Below are 7,348 nucleotides of genomic sequence, written 5' to 3'. Positions count from 1 at the left end.
TTACTATTAATATATTTATCATTAAATTAAAACAAGTACATTATCTAATAATAGTAATAGACATATATTGTTTTGTACATTATCTAGTGATAGGATACACGGCAAGAGTTAACCAGCTAGTTATAATATTAAATGTCTGGTTACATACATATTCAATAACCCGACAACACACCGCCATTATTTTTTATTTATCTAGTCACCGTGCACATGTGTTATCGTGATATCGAATATGCATGTAACCAGTCATTTAATGCCCTATGACAAGCTGGTTAACTCTTGCCTAACCAATCATTTAATGCCATATGACAAACTAGTTAACTCTTACCTAAGATACACTACCCACTTATTAATGGTTTAATAAAGTCCTCAATGTGCCTTGCCGTGAAATGTCCCTGCAACGACTGTACAGTGTTTAGTTTCTGGTAGTTAGTTGGTAACTTGGTACAGCTTATGCACAAATATGTGAATTGGCATGTGACAGATTTTATGGTGGCAGAGATGCGTCGGTTTAATGCCAGTCCGCAGTGCCACGAAACTATATAAAGTCCAGGTGGAAGTAGCGGGTCTTGGCGGAGGTGAATTTTTAAAAGAATTTGAAAAAAACAATAATTTCACCCGATCAAAAAACTAAAAGCAACAAAAGAAACTCTAATTAAGTTAAAAAGAAAAAAAAAAAAAGACATAACCTTCTTAGAGGTAAATTTCAACCCTTTATCATTAATTATCATTAAAATTATTTTGAATCTCTATAATTCACTTAACTAGTGTTGATTAACATGAATAAACTCTCAATATCACTGGAATTAAATTGTATCTTTTTACAAGCAAATGACTTTCTTTAATCATATTTATGTAGATGGACCTCTCTAATGCCATGTCTACAAGTGTCATTGAAGTCTTACTATTTATGGTTGTGTTTCTTGTTATGCATTTTTTAAATGTATTCATATATTTAACTCATATATTAATTTTTATAATTAATAATTGACATTTAAAAGACATTTAATTTATATGCCTTCTTAACTTTTAAAAATATTAATATTAAATTTTATATATAGAATCAAACTCAAATTCATTGAAACTTGATTTATTTTAGATTATAAAAAATAAAAAATAAAAATCAATATTATTTTCATAACGAAATACTCCATATCTTATCTTAGTGATTGAAGTAAGTCTTTTACCATTTAAAGCATAGTTATGACTAGTGTTTTATGTATAAGAAGTTATATAACATGGAAGCCAAGAGATTTCCTAAAATTGTTTCTTGTCAAAACCCTCCATTTCACTCAAACAAGAATTGCATAAGGATGCTTAGGCTTCCTTGGCCTATTGGAGAATGATAAATAGTGAGAGGGAAAAAGAAAACTAAGATTTTATAAGGAGGTTATAAACTCAAATATGGAAAACTAAAATCATCTTTGTGTCTAGACTCTTTTTAAGAAAACTATGAACAACGGTAAGATAAGAGCTTTATAGTGAAATTGGACATTAGTCAATTCCCAAAACACAATGGTATAAAAGAGTTTGAGATACTAAGAAGATTGAAAATTAAAAACACTTTCTTTTAAATTGCCCACTTTATACTCCTATTTGATTTAATTTTCAAAATATTTGTTAGAATACCAACCTTCTTGACCTTTTAAGTGAGTTTCCTTCACTTATTTTTTACCTTCTTAAATTCCATTAAATTCACTGCACAATTTTAAATTCACTGCACACAAAGTGGGTAGAGTAAGACAAAGAACATTATGACCAGAATTTTGATATTTTGAGAAACTTTGAATCTCCATATACACATTTAAAACTCTGCCCACTGAATACCTGGTGTGTCTCTGTGATACTCTACCCACTGAATACCTGGTGTCTCTCTGTGATACTCTGCCCACTGAATACCTGGTGTGTCTCTGTGATACTCTGCCCACTTTGAGTGATGTAGTGAAATGTCACTGCAACTGCTGTACAGTGTTTAGTTTCTGGTAGTTATCCACGTATATAGTTGGAAACTTGGTACAGCTTATCCACGAATATGCTAATTGGCATTTGATACGTTTTATGATGGCAGAGATCCGTCGGAATAATGCGTCAGTCCACAGTGCCACGAAACTATATGAAGTCCAGGTGGAAGTAGTCGGTCCAGGTGGTGAATTTTTTATTTTTTGGTAAAATATTTGGTTTATTTTTTTCTCCAATTTAATTAATAAAAAAATATAATTTTATTAATTAAATCTTAAATTATTAAATTGATATGATTTATATGTTTAAATAGTTTTAAAATGCCGATCAATTTTTACATTAACCTATAATTTTAAAAAGCTAGATCCATTTTTACCTCCGCAATCATAATTTTTTTTTTAAAGTGATCTATTATAATTTTTTTAAAGTGATCTTATTTTACATTCACAAATATATATTTATGCGGTCATGGAAGCGTGTAGTATCTTGCACTTTTTCGATGTTTTCTTCTGGCCAGAAGACTTAAACAAAGGAGAAGACTCAAATAAAGCGATTTCTACCATATTTTGGGATTCAAATTGACCTGGGCTAGGTCAATTTTCTGATAGAAAAATTATTTAACAACATTTATATTTATAGAATCCCAAAATATTTTAGAAATTTAGAATCAACTTAGAAATATCTAAAAAAACATCAATACAGATGTATTATTTTTTTGTGAGTGTTTTTAATATAAACAAAAACATTTGGAGGAGGTTCATTTAGCAGGAGGTTCATTTAGCAAGGATGGAAATGTTATTTTCACTTTTACTATTTTAGAATCAGAAGCAAATTCACTTGAATGGATCATTTCCTCTCTGTTTATTATAAAATTAAGGAGAATTGACCTAGTGGCCTTTCATTAATAAGCTGTTTTTAACAACAGAACTCAACCAATTAAGCTAACTCTTAGAACCATGTTTTACTTATATTAAACTAACCTATAATATAATTATTTATAATCACTATACTATATGTAATTTTAAATTCTTTTATAAATCATGTTAAACCATTTTCAAAAGCTCTTTGGGCTTAAATTTATTAATTATAATGTATTTTGAAAATAAATAGTTAATTTGATTTCTTAACAATTTTGAATTGAACTATAAATAAATAAGAATTTGTCAATATTTTGGGATTCAAATTGACATAAGCTAGGTCAATTATTTAATAGAATAATCATTTAACAAAATTTATATTTATAGAATCCCGAAATATTTTATTGACATGGGCTAGGTGTAACACACACACACACACACACATATATATATAATTAAATATAAAGGCAAATAAAACTTCGATTTCTTTACTAAATTACCACAACACTTACTTTACAAAAACCTGACATGATAATCGCTTTTCTATTTACAACATTCAACAAAATACCCTTAGAAAAAGCATGAATTAAATCTTATTAACCTATTCTATATGGGTCTCTCATACCCCAAGGCAGTAACATATGCATGCGATATTAATTGACATATAATGGCAATCGTTTTCAACTTAACTAGCTTTCAGTACTTCCTGATTATACATTGGATTTCATTTCCTCAAGGATTGCCATCTATTTAAGCTCCATTAATGGCCCTGGCTGTCCTGGCCTAGGTGGCGTACTGTTATACACCACACGGGCTACCTGCAACACATTTCTTGGGATTGGCTTCCCTCATCGACGACCCTCGTCATTTTGGATGATCGTTCGGTTCTCGAGGGTTTTGACATTTACCCTTCGAAGATTTTGGTCCTATTCAGCATAGTACTTCTTTGGAACCCCAATGGGCTTCGGCTCTGCTCTGGTCCGATGATTTGGAACCTGGTGCAATGGGTTACTTTGCCTGATGTGAGTGCCTGCCTAATCATCGGTTCTGTTGCTCGGCTCCTAGTTTGCTTTTGGGTTTGTTGGCCCTTTGCCTTGAATGCTTGGGCATGCTGGAGTTCAACTGCTGCATTAGGTTTCTAGGCAGTTATATGATGGTAAATATTTCCTTTTTGTTATGCCTGACTTTTCTATATTACAGTGGTTATATAAATGAATAATGCTAATCCCTATCTTTGGTTATGTCTACGCAGAAACCCTTCCCAGGTACCGCAACCTTCAGAGGGTACTGAGGCCGAAACCCCATCTTCGGCTTCGTCTTCCAGGAGGAAGAATCCACCAGGTACCGGGTATTTTAGTTATTAAGTTATTTTGTTAATAGGGTTTCTGTGGCTAGAGGGCTGACTTTGTTGTATAGTTTTTGTTGTTATGTTGGTAGTTCTAAATTTCTTTCTCGGCTTATGGAAGCCATATTACCACTGTAATACTGGTTTCATGCTTTAAGATTTAAATGGCCTCGACCATTGTTTGTAATCCCGGTTCTGTCTCTAATACATACTGTTTCACTCATCAAGAGCTCATATAATGAATGGTTCTGGTTTAATTCATTTTCAGTTCCTTTTTTGTGTCTCTGTTTCCTATCTAGCCCGATGATATAAGTTTATAGTTTTTACAGTGGGATTTATATGTATCTTGATAACTTATGGATCTATGGCAATGTTGAGAATGTTCTAGTTTTCTCTTTAAAGGAAAGATCTCTGTTTATTTTGATATGGTTTAGGAATAGATGAATTCCTCAGTTTTTGACTAGCGTAATAACTTCTCATAACTAAGCCATGTCGAATTCTGGAGATGGTTCGGAATTCCTGGAATTTTTGGCATTTATAACTTTCATTTTCTACTTTAGAGTTTAAGTACTAATCCTACAAATATTTTGTAAGGTATTCAGTCCGCATGGAATCCCTCGGGGAGTGCCACACTATTTCGATATACCTGCTATTTCTTCTAACTCCAGTTCTGTTGGAGTCTACGTATGCAACTAGGGTTTGCATTCAAAATTTCTATTTATTGCAAGAAGTTATTCAGAGATTTTCTGATGTTTTTCCTATTTGTTTATTTGTGTAACAAGTACTAAACCCTATAAGGGTTTTGCTGTTTAAAAAAACAAGAATCTTTGCTTTCCTATGTAATTTGTTTCGACATTGTTTTAAACTTAAGATTCCCCATATGGATTGAAATCTTGTAAATTCTTTCAACTGAACTTATCTATCTATAGTACGTAAGTTTGTATATAACTATCTGAATTTACTACTGAAAATATTCAGTTACTAGCTTGTCTTTCACAGAGTTATATGCACTGTCTTCCTAGATATTTACTGCAATCTTCATTCTGAGTAATAAAGGTGTTATTTTCTCTGATACTTATTCATGTAATTTCTATTTAATAGCTATGCAAAGAGTTCATTACCTCTGTTAAAAGACTCTTTACTAATATAATCTCTAGGATAACCAACAGGAATTAAACTCACTGAATAATACTCATTCAATATCACAGGATAAGACTTATTAATCTACGTAAGTCGTAAGCTTCAAACAAAGAGTATCACTTATCTGATGTTATGACTTCCAACAGATTTTTCAACTTATCTGCTTTGGTTGTTCCCTGTTTTGGTCTATACATAGACCTGCACTGTGTTTACCTCCCTACCATGAGATTTACTATATCAGTAGATCTCCCCCCATGCTATCCCTGCTCCAGGGAATTCTTTCTCATTCGAGACTAAGTATGTATCCACCTATCTAGTCTTAACCAGACATAGCTAACACAACTTCCTGACTTCTCAACACAGTTTTCTTCCTCTTTCCCTTGATCTCAGATACCCCTATCCTCTTGATATTTTTCCTTCAAATACTTTCCAAGATTTAGTTTCTTTTCTTGGAATAGGTAACTGCTTCTTTTAACTAATTAATTAAAGAAACATCCTTTTCACTAATAACTGCAAAATTCCTTCTCATAACTTAATTCAAAACAATGTATGTTTTTAGAAAAATAATAGTTTGTTTGGTTGTAGTAAAAGAAATAACTATTTACATTAACAGGAGTTGTTACATCTCCCCCCCCCTAAGATGGAACATCGTCCCGATGTTCTTCTCCTGCAAATAACCCCGGAAAGTTTTCTTTCATAACCTGCTCATCTTCCCAGGTGGCCTCTTCCGGCCCATAGTGCTGCCACTGCACTTTAACCTGGGTGATAACTCATTTCCGCAATGTTACTTCTCTCCGATCTAGTATAGCCAGAGGTTCGACTAGGAACTTACCTTCCAGTTTGACCTGAATATAACAAATAAAAATTGTTAAGTGTTAACCAGTTTGTTTAATATATATGCCTAAAGAGAAACCATATATAAACATATATATATTACCTGAATGTCTTACCATTTGATTACGTGATTAGCATCATAAACATATTTCTTAAGTAGAGAGAAATGGAAGACATTGTGTACATGAATGTGACTGGGTAAGGAAAGTTGGTAAGCCACTGGTCCAATTCGAGCCAGGATTTGAAAGGGTCTGCAAAATCGGGGTGCTAATTTAGCACACCTGACCCATTGTAAGGTACTTTTCTTGGCTCGAACTCGAATGTAGACATGATCCCCTACTTGGAATTCCCAAAAGCTTCTCTTTCGATCGGCAGAATTCTTTTGCTGGTCCTGAGTAGCTCTTAAATTGATTCTTACCTTTTTCACCATTTCTTCCATCTCTTCTAACATGTCTGGTCCTAGCAACAAATTATCTTCCGGTCCACTCCAACTCAAGGGTGTCCTGCACTTGCGCCCGTATAGTACCTCGAAGGGGCTCATTCGTAAGGATGCATGGTACCTGTTATTGTAGGCAAACTCCACCAGGTGAAGATAGTCTTCCCATTTAGTGGGATGTTGCATGACATAAACACGCAATGTTTCTAGATAACTTGATTCACTCGTTCAATTTTCCCATCTGTTTAAGGATGATAAGGTGCACTGAAGTGCAGTTGTGTTCCCATTCCCTCAAAGATGGCTTTCTAGAAAGCTGACATAAACTTTACATCTCGATCGAAAATGACCATCTTGGGAATTCCATGCAGTTTAAAAATGTTTTGCATGAAAATATGGGCAATTTGGACTGCTCTATAAGTTGATTGGACAAGTATAAAATGAGCTGATTTGCTCAATTTGTCCACCACCACCATGATGGAGTCATTTTGTTCTCTTGACTTAGGTAGTCTGCTAATGAAATCAATAGATATTGTTTCTCATTTCCCTTCCGGAATGGGCAGAGGGTGCAGTAACCCTGTTTGATGTTGGTGCTCAACTTTCACTTGTTGGCACTCCAAGCATTTGGCTAAGTATTTTGCCACTTCCTTCTTCATAATGAGCCAGAAAAATTCCTTCTGTAGGGCAGAAATCATCTTTTGGTAACTGGGATGACCTGCATAATGAATCTTATGGTATTAATCCAAAATTAAATTTTTGAGATATTGATGGTTGGGCACATAT

The sequence above is a fragment of the Pinus tabuliformis genome, chromosome 4_1, assembly GCF_031772625.1.
Source record: "Pinus tabuliformis cultivar Carrire ecotype Pingquan chromosome 4_1, CPIR1, whole genome shotgun sequence".
Classification (NCBI taxonomy): Eukaryota; Viridiplantae; Streptophyta; class Pinopsida; order Pinales; family Pinaceae; genus Pinus; species Pinus tabuliformis.
This window is presented reverse-complemented; position numbering follows the sequence as displayed.